The sequence below is a fragment of the Cavia porcellus genome, unplaced genomic scaffold (genome assembly GCF_034190915.1).
Source record: "Cavia porcellus strain 051 isolate PalLab524CR breed Dunkin Hartley unplaced genomic scaffold, mCavPor4.1 scaffold_21, whole genome shotgun sequence".
Lineage (NCBI taxonomy): Eukaryota > Metazoa > Chordata > Mammalia > Rodentia > Caviidae > Cavia > Cavia porcellus.
The window spans coordinates 7,318,937-7,331,831 of record NW_026947504.1 but is presented as its reverse complement, the minus strand read 5'-3'; the positions used below and the strand labels follow the sequence as shown (position 1 = coordinate 7,331,831).

General features: G+C 39.2%; 1 protein-coding gene and 1 non-coding gene across 4 annotated transcripts in view; one reads left to right on the top strand and one right to left on the bottom strand.

Annotated features, from left to right (window-relative positions):
• Positions 1 to 12,895, top strand: part of Nrg2 (neuregulin 2) — a 190,684-nt gene that overhangs the window by 48,596 nt on the left and 129,193 nt on the right. The gene's annotated exons all lie outside the window — the stretch shown is intronic.
• On the bottom strand, positions 2,736 to 2,861 carry LOC111753716 (small nucleolar RNA SNORA28). Its single transcript, XR_002788510.1, has one exon. It is a non-coding gene; the product is annotated as a small nucleolar RNA SNORA28 (small nucleolar RNA).

The following is a 12,895-nucleotide window of genomic DNA, read 5'->3' as shown; positions in this document are numbered from 1 at the left end:
ATGCAGCTTGTCTCTGCTTCTCATTTTAGGCAAGAAGTCATTGCTGCCCGCCATCTACCTAATTACAGAGCCGGGAAGAGAAAGGCGGTTTTGTGGGTCTGTGTCTCTCTGGGAAAGGTTAGGAGACAAGAGTGATGGCATCCAGCCTTCCGCCTTAGTGTGGGGGCAGGCTCTCTAGTCCCCGAAAAGCTTCTTCAGGTGACCTCTTGGTCTAGACTCTGTGTCTGTCTCAGCAATCGCTGTCATCTGAATGTCACATTAGGACGTTTGGGCGCTTCCTTTTCCGTCCTTTTCAGCAGGGCTGAGATTAATGTGTACTATATCCTAATTTGAATGCCTGTTAGTATTTTTAGAATACCCCTTTTATCACAATTTCCAAAATCTAAAACCTTCGTCTCTCCTCGTTGCCTCTAGGCTCAGGTCCAGACCCAGCCTGCTTCCAGGGCCTCTTACTCCGATTCATCTTTTTAAATCCTCTGCAGCTCATTACAACCATCTCCCGACACACACGTCCCGAACACATCTGCCTGCTGGCTCCTGGGCCCCACTCAGTTGCCCCCTTGCCTGTGTGGAACCTCGCTGTGCTGTGCTTTCCTAGGTCAGCTTGAGTCTTTCCTGACTTCCTTTATCACGATGATCTTTCAGGGACTACACCAACCAGTCTGTGCCACCTTGTTTGTTATTTTAAAATTATGATAAAAAGCATACAATATTTACCGCTTAACCATTTTGTACTCACAGTTCAATACTATTAAATGTACTGACATTCCTGTACAACAGATCTCCAGAACTGTTTCACCTTGCAAAACTCTATACCCATTAAATGACAATTCCTAATGACTTTATTTGGCATTTTATCAAGCATCATGTTGTGATATTGCACACACTAAACTGTTTAATTCAGCTAGCATTCATTGACCACCAGAGTTCTACCTAAGGCATTAGTAAGCTCGAGGAGAATATGAAGCCATGTGAGACACATGTACCACAAGGGAAAAGATCATAATTGTTATCGAATAAGAGGTTGCCTTTTCATTTGTGTATGTCTTCTGTCCCCACAATAGATAATATTAAAAGAGCCTTATCATGAGCCATAATTTCTTTCTTGCTTGCTTTTCTTTTTCTTTTCTTTCTTTTTTTTTTTTTTTTTTTTTTTGCACAGTACAAAATAAAGCGACTACATAAAGCCAAATTTTAGTTGCTGAGTTTCTCTGTGACACCGAGGATAGAAAGGAGCATATTTTTACTTGATGTTTACCTCTGCAGATATAAATGAGTCCTTAGGCCATGTGAAGAATCTTTAGATTCTCTAAACTAGATAACAGTTTTTCTTTTAAAGAAAGAATTTTTCCTTTCATCATAATAAGGTTAGTTTTACTGTTTTATTTATAGATATAATATGTGCCTGTCGGAGAAGTAAAATGAAGTAAAACAGAAAGGACAGACAAGCATAAATACTAGTCAGAGGTGTGATACTCTCGCAGAGATGAGTGCTCTTTGCTCTGTGCTTCTGTCCTTTCGGCTATTTAAAGTGACCTGGGGCTATTTCACAAGTTCTATTTGCAGATGGAAATTTTGAGCTGAGATATGCAGGATACTAGAGAGCTGCCATGTAAAGGTTAGGGGGAAAACATTCTAGGGAATAGAACAGTGCATGCAGTGACAAAACCTGGGAATAACCTGGCATATTTGAAAACCTGTAAGAAAATTGCTGGCACTAAGACACAGGGAAGAGGAGGGGAAATTCTATAGTGAGAAAGACGGATGTAGTGGGACTGTTTGTAGGGCTTTTCTGGGATTCATATAGGTCATGGTTGAAGCTGGATAGTTTATCCTACAGTCTGAGAGAAACCATTGGAGTAAAGTGACATGATCTGATCTGTTTTAGGAAAGTTTCTCTCAATAAAAGTAATTTTCTCCATTAGAAAATTAAAAGCAAGACCCCCTGCACATCTCATTAGATTACAAAAATCAGTGACTTACGAAGGGAAACATCAGACAACAAGTGATTTATTGTCTTCACTAAAATGGATGCAAGAGGGGAAAAAAGAAAGAGAGGGACAGCCTGTCACTCAAGAGATCCAGAAGACTTAAAAAAAATTATTAGGCCATGTCAAGCCAGAGTATTTAGTTATTCATGTTCGGGTGATAAAACTACCAGAGCAAAGTAAAGAGATACGTGCCAAATAGGTGGGAGAAAAGTTACTCAGGGTTGGAAGAGCTTGTAACAGGGAAGGACACGCAGGGCTTCTAGGCTGGTTGATTTTGCTTGTTTCAGGGCTGCTGTTTGTCTTACAGTAATTAAGTCTATTTTTATGCTGTTTACTATAGTTATGTTATTTTAGATACTACAAAGCTCTTAAAAATCAACAACTGTTTACGATAAAATAGAATGAAAGGGAATGTCCTAATCAGATAAAAATAAGTATCATATAAAAATACTAGAGAAAACATCTTTGTAAAATGAGGAAATGTCAGATGTATGTAAGCTAAAACTAAGAATGAAACAAGATATCCACTTCACCATTGCAGAAAGACCAAAAGAGAGTATGTATATGTTTGGGGAGAGGATGCGTAAGAAACAGAAAAGACGAAATAAAATGGACATTTTTTGTGTTGTCATTACAGTAGCCCCACTCCCCCATCTAGCTTCACTTCCTGGAGTTCAGTTTATATGGTCAGCTGTGACCCAAAAATACTAAGTATGAAAATTCTTTTTTTTTTTTTTTTTTAAACTTGTTTCAGTCTATGTAACGGTCTGTCTCACGGAAAGGAGAGTGCCGCAATAGGCTAGACTTTCTTGCGGTAGCAAGCTCAAATTGTGACAGACCATTTTGATAATCTGTCAAAGTGGGAAAATTCTAGCAGTAAACAACTTAGGTTTAAATTGTATGCTGTTCTGAGTAGTATGATGACATTTATTATGTCATAATCTATTTTGTTGCTGTTAATTATTTACTCTGATTAATCTATAAATTAAACTTTATTCTGGGTATGTTTATGTATGTACAGAATGGGGAAAAGCACAGTATGCAGAGTTTGGTACTATCTGTGGTTTCAGGCATATGCTTGAGGTCTACTCTATTTTCATAGAAACCCCCAAACATCATACAAATTTTAGAAGTAACAATTTTCTATTATTATTAATAGCTAGTTATAACTAGCATTTAGCTAGTTATCTTGGAATAAGATAGATCTATTAAAGTATTTTGCATTCTATATACAATACACTAGAAAATATAATTAAAGATGTATTTTAAAATCTGTAGGAGAATATCAAATATTTAGTAATAAGTCCTAAAAAAGTATACAAATATTCTACATAAAAATGTGTAATTTTATTAAAAGATACAGAAAACTAAATAAAAGGAGAGAGATAATACATTCATAGAGAAAGTTAGTATCATAAAGATGTCAATTTTTTGGTTCTCCACCCTTTGATCTACAGATTTTAATACCCTAATAAAGATTTTTCATGTTCTAAAATTCTGAAAAAGGTATGAGAAAAGTCTTGCACTATCCAATAAAAGGATGTAGTATGAAGTCAGATAATTAACACTGTGTAGCTCTACGAGGACAAACTGACCAATAAAACAAATTATAAAGTTCAGAAATAGACTCATGTAGGGGCTGGCGATTTAGCTCATTGGCATAAGCACCTGCCTTGCAAGCAAGTGGTCGTGAGTTTGATCCCCGGTACCGATAAAAAAAAAAAGAAAGAAAGAAAAGAAATAGACTCATGTAAATATGGAACCTCAGTATATGACATAAGTAGCATATCACACCAATAGGGGAATAAAAACTGCATCATAAGTGGAACTGGAAAAATTATATGTAAGAAGTACAAAACATCAACCCCAGAGGTTTAAATATTGAAGCACAAAAATTACCATAACTTTAAAACTCAATAGAAAATATAGATTTTTATATTTTAGATTTGAAAGGGAAAATATTTTAAATAAGTCACAAAGAGTATTTACTGCAAAAGAAAAGCTGATAAATTTGGCTATATTAATATTAAGAATTTTAGACATCAAAAGGCACATTAAAGAAAGTGAAAAAGACAGTTTATAGACTGAGAAAAGATCTTTAAAACACACAGCCAGCAAAAGATTAGTATTAAGAATTTTAAAAAACTTCAAAACCACTGCAAACTAATAAGAAAAGCATGATAAAAAAAGATACGCAGATGACACAAAGCATTTCACAGACTAGGATAAATTTGAAATCAATAAAAATATGAAGAGATATTCAACATCATTAATGATCAGGGAGATGGAAATTAAGAGCATATTTAGATAACTTTTGGTACCTATTAGATTAGCAAAATTTTAAAAGTTTGATATTTCTAAATGTTGAAAACAGTGTGGGTCCACAGAATCTTTTCAAAATTTCTGGTGACAGTAAAAATTGACAACCAGTTTGGAAAGCAAATTTTAACATCTACATGCCTTAAAAGGCAGAAATTTCATTATCATATGTATTTATTTTTCCAGGAGAAACGCTTGCATATATATCATGTCATGGCTTATGTCTAGATAATTCTCCAAAACATAATCAGGTCACAGGTGGGGCTTTTTCAGAGGTGGCTGATCTAGAATGTGTGATGTTGAAATAAATTCATGGGACAATGGTAGGACCAAGGACATGGGGTTAAGGGTATGGGTGAGTAGCCTGGAGAAAATATAAGGGATAGAAAGAGCAGCAGTGGTCCCTTTTTGCTTTGATAGCTTCTGTCCATCACGAACTGTTTCTCTGTTGGAGCCAACTGTCAAAACCTCTACAAACTGTGAGCTAAATAATCCTTTCTTTTTGAGGGGGTAGTTTGTTTTTTGATTTAGGGTCTTGCTGTGTAATTCAAGTTGGTCTTGAACTTACTATGTATCCCAAGCTGGCCTTGAATTCTTGGCAATCCTCCTGCCTCAGCCTTCTGAGTGCTGGGGTTATAGATATGTACCAACACACACAGCTAAACCTTTCCTCTTTTAACTTTGGATATCAAGTACTTTGTCTCAGCCATGAGAAAAGTAAATAAGACAGAATTTTGTACCAGGAGGGTTGCTGCTGTGACTGTGCCTGACCATGTGGTTTAGGAGCCTTTGGAGCTGGCTTGTGAGAAGGGGAAGTTAGGAAAGATTTGGAAGTGCTGGCTGAAAAAACCTGAGACTACACTTGATGGAAGATTCTGGCTAGAACACAGGTTAGAAGACTGATAGAAATGCTTCCAGTAATGACTAGGTTCTGGAAGTCCTAGGAGAAACGATTACATTCGGTATTGAATGTCAGGACTTGTGAGTTACAGCTTGGCAAAAAGTTTGTCTGCATTTTACTCGGGCCCAGAGACTTTGCCTGAGACTGAGATTAAGAGCTGTGGACTAACTAATCTTGAAGAAGAAATTTCAAGGCAGCTTAATATTTAGGCAATGACATGGCTACTGTTGGCAGCTTTTAGTCAGATTTATATTGAGAATTAAGAGCATAGAGCCCAGCAGATGCTTTAAAACATTTTGCATTTGGCCAGAGAGGAGGTTCCAGTAAAGCTGTGAGCTGCAAAGATAAAGCAGAGGAGGTCCTGATTGCTGAGAAAGAATGAGAAAATAGAAAAGATGGCCTGAGGCATCACAACACGGCACCCTTTTCAGCCTCAAAATTGCAAAAGTGAAAGACTTTGTTTTGAGAGGCAAACCCTAGAGAACTATGTTCCAGAATGGCAGCAGCCTTGGGTTTTGGTTCATAGGCACTGGACCCCCTACAGCCAAGAGAGAAGGAAGCCTAGCTACTGCTGCAACTGGCAGCAGACATTGGTGTCATTCACATGATGCTGGTTTTAGATGCATGCAGAATGGAAGAGTTGTAGGACCAGGAAGTCTTCCATCCAGATTTCAGAAGAAGACTTGGGAGGTCAGGCAATGTGCCTCTGAGAGGGCAGTGTGTGAAGCTGTGAGTGTGAAGCCAAAGGTTCAGTGGAGACCTCAGAAAGTTGGAGAAGCTGGGAAGGTGGATCATCCATGGAAAACTGCCAAGAGTGAGGAAAGTCAACCAAAGAGAGAAGCCATGGGAGCTATACCTACACACAGTGTCATCCTAGGGGAAGCACCCAAGCCCTTTGCAGTTCACAACTTAGCATAATTGCTGAGGATGTTGAAAGTAGAACTGTGGGATTTAATATTTGCCCTGCTGGATCTTGGACTTGCATTGTTTCCATTTATTGCTATCCCCCTGTTTGTAACTTTTGGAATGGAAATTTCTATTTTGTGGTATTGAATGTTAGAAGTGTTTAACTTTCTTTTTGTTTATACAAGGGCGTATAGCTAAGAGTTTGCCTTAAATCTCAGAGGAGACTTTGGTGGTTTTTGTTTTGTTTCATTTTGTTTTGTTTTGTTAAGACAGAGTCTCACTACGCAGTTCAGTCTGGCGTTGCGTTCACTATGTAGTCCAAACTGGCCAGAGGAGTCTTTGGACTTGGACTTTGCAGCAAAGCTGAAACTGTTAGTACTTCAGCAATTCTTAGAGATGAGCTAAATCCCTTTTGCACAAGGGATGTGCATGAGCCTTTGAGGGGCCAGGGGGGTAATGTTATGGCTTGTGTCGACATGTCCTCTGAAAGCCTAGTGTGTTGATAGGTGGGACTGTTTCAGAGATGGCTGAATCTAGAATCTGTGACACTAAATCAACTAGTGGTACAATGCTAGGATCAAGGGCACGAGGATGAAGGGTGTGATTTCTACCCACCCTTCCTGGAGAAGATATAAAGGATACAAAGAGCTGTGGTGGTCCCTTGTTGCTTTGATGCCTTCTGCCTACCATGAACTATTTCTCCTGTATGATGCCACCCTACATTGGAACCAGATGATTATGGTCTGAAACCTCTACAAAATGTGAGCTAAATAAACCTTTCCTTCTTTAACCTTGTATATCAGATATTTCATCTTAGCAATGAGAATAGAAACCAAGATACACCATGAGGGATATAAACCACCACAATCTTCATGGAAGCATCATTTACAATAAAAAAATCTAGAGGATAAATCCTAAATGCCCATCAGTCTAAGACTAGCTGAACTAGATCTATAAATACATGGAATACACAGGAGCTTGAATAAACTATGATGACATGTAATAATATACAAGTCTTTTAACAACTACAATGTGTAAAAAATCATTGCATGTCACATAATGCTTTTTATTAAATTAAAATAACTAATAAAAATATGAATGTTTATTAATTGTTATAGATATAATAATACTATGTAAAAAAAGAAAAACAATGGAGTGAGGGTTCAGGACAGTGGCTACCTGGCATGACAGGAGAGAAGGAAATGACACAGATATGGGCCAAGTGGCATGTTATGGTTGATATATTGTATCAACTTGAGAAGTTTAGAAGTTTAACTGAGAGATTCAGCAGGGAGCCAGGGTTCTTACTTTGTAAATATCCTCATCCTGTGCAAAGGAGGACAAGGAGATTTTGTGAGCGCTATACCTGCCACAGGGGCAGGTTTATTCTGTGTACAATATGAGCCAGGAGAGGAGGCTTGTTTCTTTCCCTTTTGCTCTGGCTGCTGTCTTGAAGTGTTACTCCAGTTCCTTGCCAGCCTGCCTTGGGAGCCAGCTGATTATGGACTGAAACCTCCACAACAGTGAGCTAAATAAACCTTTCCTTCCTTCATTTGGGTGTTGGATATTTTGTCGCAGTGATGAGAAAAAGTAACTAATGTGGTAAATAACGGTCAAGGTCTTAGCCTTAATGGGTGTGGTGGTAATACCTATAATCCCAGCACTCTGGGAAGCTGAGGCAAAAGGGTTGCAAGTTCAAGCCCAGCCTGGGAAGTTTAGCACTTAGCAAGATCCTGTCTCAAAACAACAAAATCAAAATATGTTGGGAAAGGAGCTTATTTCAAAGATCCTACTTTTAAACCCCAAAACTGAGGGAAAAAATGATCCTAATCTTTATAGGTAGTGAGTTTGTGGGTGCTTATTACAGTTAAAAACAGCCAGGCATCAAGCCAATCAAAGACTGTTCTGGTTGCTATGTGGACAATGGGCCAAAGGGTGATTGTTCAGGGGCTGATTACTAATCCAGGTGAAAGTGGGTGGCACTTTGTTCTCAGATGGTGGCCACTAACATGAAGCATAATGGACAGAATCATAATGTATGCTGGAGGTAGAAGGGAACTTTTTCTGATAGCTTACATGTGGGAGGTAAGAACTATTCTATTTTATGAAGCTACATAATTTATTTAACAATCTGCTCTTATTGTATATCTGGATTACGTACAATATTTTTTGCTCCATGAAAAAGGTCTAAAATGAGCATCCTTGTAGCTTAATCTTCATACAACTTGAATTAATTTCTTTCTTTTTTTATGGTGTGAGATAAAGTTCTCTTTTATTTTGTTTTATTAGACTTAACTTTTTAAAAAGAATTTTAAGAATAAAATTGAGAGGAAGGAGCAGAGATTTGCCATTTTCCCCTTACCCTTCCATACATACACAGTCCACCCCTGTGTTTAACAACCCCCACCAGAGCCAGTTGCTGACACTTTTGTGGTCCTGCACCAACACCTCATCATCCCACAGACTCCAGAACTCACATCAGGCTCACTCTCAGTTCCTCAGGTTTGGACAGATGTACAGTGATATGTATCCAGCTCTCTAGAATCCTGTAGTGTGTTTTTATTGCCTTAAAAATTCTCTGTTTTGCCTTTTAGTTGTTCCCTTTCTCCCCTCCCTGGCAACCACTGATCTTTTTACTGTCTCTGTAGTTTTGCCTGTTCTAGAATGTCATGTAGTTGGAATCATATTGTATATAGCCTTTTCAGATTGGCTTACATGTGCACTTAAGATTCCTGTGACTTTTAATGGCTTGATGGTTCATTTCTTTTTAGCACTGAATAATATTCCATTGTTCAAAGGCACTATATTTATACAATTTTGTGCTGAAGTACATCTTGGTTGTTTTCAGGTTTTTGCAACTATGAGTAAAACTGCTCTATAAATATCCATGTGCAGGCTTTTGTGTACAGGTAAATTGTCATCTCTGTGAGTAAATACCAAAGAGTATAATTGCTAGATTGCATGGTAAGAGTATGCTTAGTTTTGTCAGAAACTGCCAAGCTATCTACTGAAGTGGCTGCACCAGCAATGAATGGGCATTCCTGTTACTCCACATTCTTGCCAGCTTTTGGCATTGCCAGTGTTCAGAATTTTGACAGTTCTAATAGTTGTACATCTTGAATTAATTTCTTAAAAGTCAACATGCCAAAGGAGGTATACATTTCATAAGCCTTTAACACATATTTCTATCTTTCCTTCTGAAAATATTTTCCTGCTTCCTGCAGTGGACACCTTCAAAACGCTAGACCCTTGCAATGGGTCATTTCCTAGAATATGTGGGCCAGGATGTGAGATAGGGTAATCTCCTTTTTTTTAGGAAAAAAAAAAATCTTAACACATGGATCAGAGAGTTTGTCCCTTTCCTGGCTAGTCTTCCACACAGATTCAGCCAACTCTAACCATCCAGAGAGCCTTAGGAATTTCTAACAAATCCAGGATTTTGTTCTGAGTCAGTTGGGTAAAGACTAAACAGGCTTATAAGTAATTTAATAATTAGTTAAGTTTATGATTTTACCGATCCTCGAGAGCCACTGTGTCATTCTATACAGTAGACACTAGCCACAAGTGGCAAATGAATTGTAATTTAAATTAATTAAAAAATAAGTAAAATTGAGCCAGTTGTGGTGGTGCATATCATAACTCCAGCAGTTAGGCAGGAGGATCACTTTGAGTTCAAGGTCATCCTGAACTACATTATAAGTTCAAGGCCAGCCTAAACTGCACAGTGAGAATGTTTCAAAAAAAATTTTTTTTTCGAAAATTCAGTTCTTCAGTTACATTAGGCACATTTAAAATACTCAGCAGTCCCATGTGAGCAGTGGCTAGAATATTGGACAACTCAGATATGGAATATTTCCATCATCCCAGCAAGTTCTACTGGACAGCACTGAAGAAGTTGGCTTAGTCAAGAAACAGTCCCAGCTGTGGGCTGAGAAAGCTAGTGAGAGTGGGTTACTGGCATTAGTCAGTGTTACTTGTTAGATTTTTCCTTGATAATGCTGAAATCAGCTCTCATCATATTTAATTTCTTTTTACTTCTTCTGTTCTAGTCTTGAGTAAGAGACTGGTTCAATGACAGATAGGTCTTAAAGGACTGTGTGTGTGTGTGTGTGTGTGTGTGTGTGTATTAAGTCTCTTCACCCATTTGTGTCATGCCTTGACCAAGGGCAAAGCACTTAACCTGCAATACAGTGTCCTAGGGTGAGGTGTAGTATCTTAGGGGATACCCCAAAATGCAGTGTGAGTCTTTGCCAGGGTTGCAGTGGTCATAAGGAACGTGTTAACCTGAATCCAGAAAATCAGAATTTTTTATTCCTTCCTATTGCCTCAGTTTATTCTTGTGCAGTATGAGGATAGAATTGTCCTCTGTGTTTTGGAGACGCAAGAAGAGAGTGATTGGTAGTGATAAAGTTTCAGATTCTGTATTCTCTCTGCTCATCCTATAGCTGGGGTCAGTTTCTGCCTGTGTTTATACCCTGCCAGTGTCCAGATCCTGCTGTGAGAAACAGCTCTTGCCAGTGGCTTAAATATAGCCTTGGGAGCCCCAAATGCCACATTCTGGTCTTGGCTTGTACACTGACTCATGGTATGACTCTATGAAAGTCACTTCCCCTCTCCTCCAAATGGGTCATCAGGAGTAGGGGGAAGATAATGGTCCTGAGTCACCTCCAGAGAGGAGCTAATTATAATGGGCTTACTGAGCCAGAGTGGTACAAACTGAAAGGGCAGTGGAAGAAGCAACTCTGAAAAGGGACCTGGCTTTCCCCCTGCCTGGCCAAGCTGACCACTGCAATCGAAGTCTGCTGAAGGCCTCTTAAACCTCTCTGCATGATGAACAAGGAGACATGAGCATAAACCTGCATGCATTTTTTTGAGGAGAGACCATAGCTTTCATCAGAGTCTCAGAAGTTTAACCCCTAAAAGCTTCTGAATCATTGCCTTGGAGGTGTGATTTGTGTGTGTGTGTGTGCTGGGGATTGAATTCACGACTGCACACTTGTCTGTCTCTGAGTGAGACCTTTGAGGTAGAAATGAAATGTTTTAGACTCACCTCCATCTCTCATCCCCTACCTGTGGGGTGTGTCCCACTAGATGGTGGCCTAAGTAGAGCTCAGTATCTGTGTAGACACACCTCAGAAGACAAGGTAAGAGAGTGAGTCCCCTGATAGAAGGGATGTCACGACTGAAGATAGTCATCTGTGGAAGCCATATAGGAAGGCAAAAGGGGCAGCTGGATCTGATGTCTTTTAACCCTAAATCATTTTGTGAGCCTGCTGGTCACTTTGCTTTTCTGTGCTTATTATCTGTCTGTAAAGTAGCTATTGTGTGTCTGACAGTAGCTATTATGACAAAAAGTAATTTAATGAAAACTAGCATGTGTTGTTTTCTGTTTTCTTTAAATTTTTTTAGTAGTACATGTTTTGCACACTGTATTTGAGGTAGATATTTCCACGATGCTGGCATGGAAGGTGGAATTTTGAATTCTACTATTGCAATAGAATTAGTGTCTATCTTCTTTTTTTTAGAATCATCAGAAAACCAATCACGTGTGGAAAGAAAGTTTCAGTACGAGTAGACAGGGAGTTTAGGCATGCTTTCATTTAAAAACAAGGGGCCAGAGGTATTGCTTAATGGTAGAGCATGTGCTCAGTCAAAACCCTACATAACTTGTTTATAAAAATAAGAAAGTCATAACATTTCTCAGACTTTAATAGCTTCATGTGTAAGGTGGGAAAGCTAACTTTTAATCTGTGTCATGAAGGAATATTGTGAGGATGCAGTGAGATTGTACATACGTAAAGGCTGCAGTGTAAGTAAAGATTGTTCTTTATAATGAGAGTGATGGCTGATGACCGCAGATGGTAACAGCAGACCTGGAGTGAAGTGTCTGGGGAACTGAACAAAAAACAAAGCTAGGACATGTCACAAGAAGTTTGTCAGAGGTCTGGCGTGAGACACCTAACTTGCAGACCCCGAATCCTCAGCTCAGACCATCTGTATCCTGGAGACCACTCCTATTCTCTAGATACTGATGTCTTGACTCCTGAGAGCTGAGACCTTTCTTTAAGTGTCACTGGACACCTTCGAATCAACTCTCTGGAAGTCTGGTCAAACTCATAGGTACTTTCCCTTCCATTTAAATCTGAACTGCGGAGTCCTCTCTGTGTCGTCCACTTACCAATAGGGGTGCAACCATGAGAATCAAGAAGGAATATCCCCATGAACAGCTCTGCTGTCCACAGGAATGTGCAACTCACCTTAGGCCCCAGCAGCCAAAAACCTAGTGTCCTAACCACAAGCCCCAGTACTGAACAGCAAGGGCAGCTAATCTAACAGACAACAGAGCTTAGCCTGGCAGTTACGGGAGCCAGGCTGATAATGCCTGATAAAAGGGAGCGGTGAGAGGAGAGGGAGGCCAGCACCCTGTTAGGGCAGTGCTTGATGGAGCTGTATTCTAAAGGTCACCTATAAACCACAAAGATCACCGCATTCATTTTTTGGCCCTAGGGTAAGACCCCTTCCTTGTCAACCAACTAAGACCACTACACAGAAAGCCTGGTTTCAGAGCCTGTCTCTTGCTCACTGGACCAAGGGGCAACAAAGCACTTTGTAGAGGATCATACTACCTGTAAGCTGTAAATAATAATAGTAATAATAATGGCAGCTTTTGGGTAATAATAATAATTAGTATTTTTTTATCAGTACCGGGGATTGAACTCATGACCGCCTGCTTGCAAGGCAGGTGCTTATGCTGCTGAGCTAAATCCCCAGCCCTATA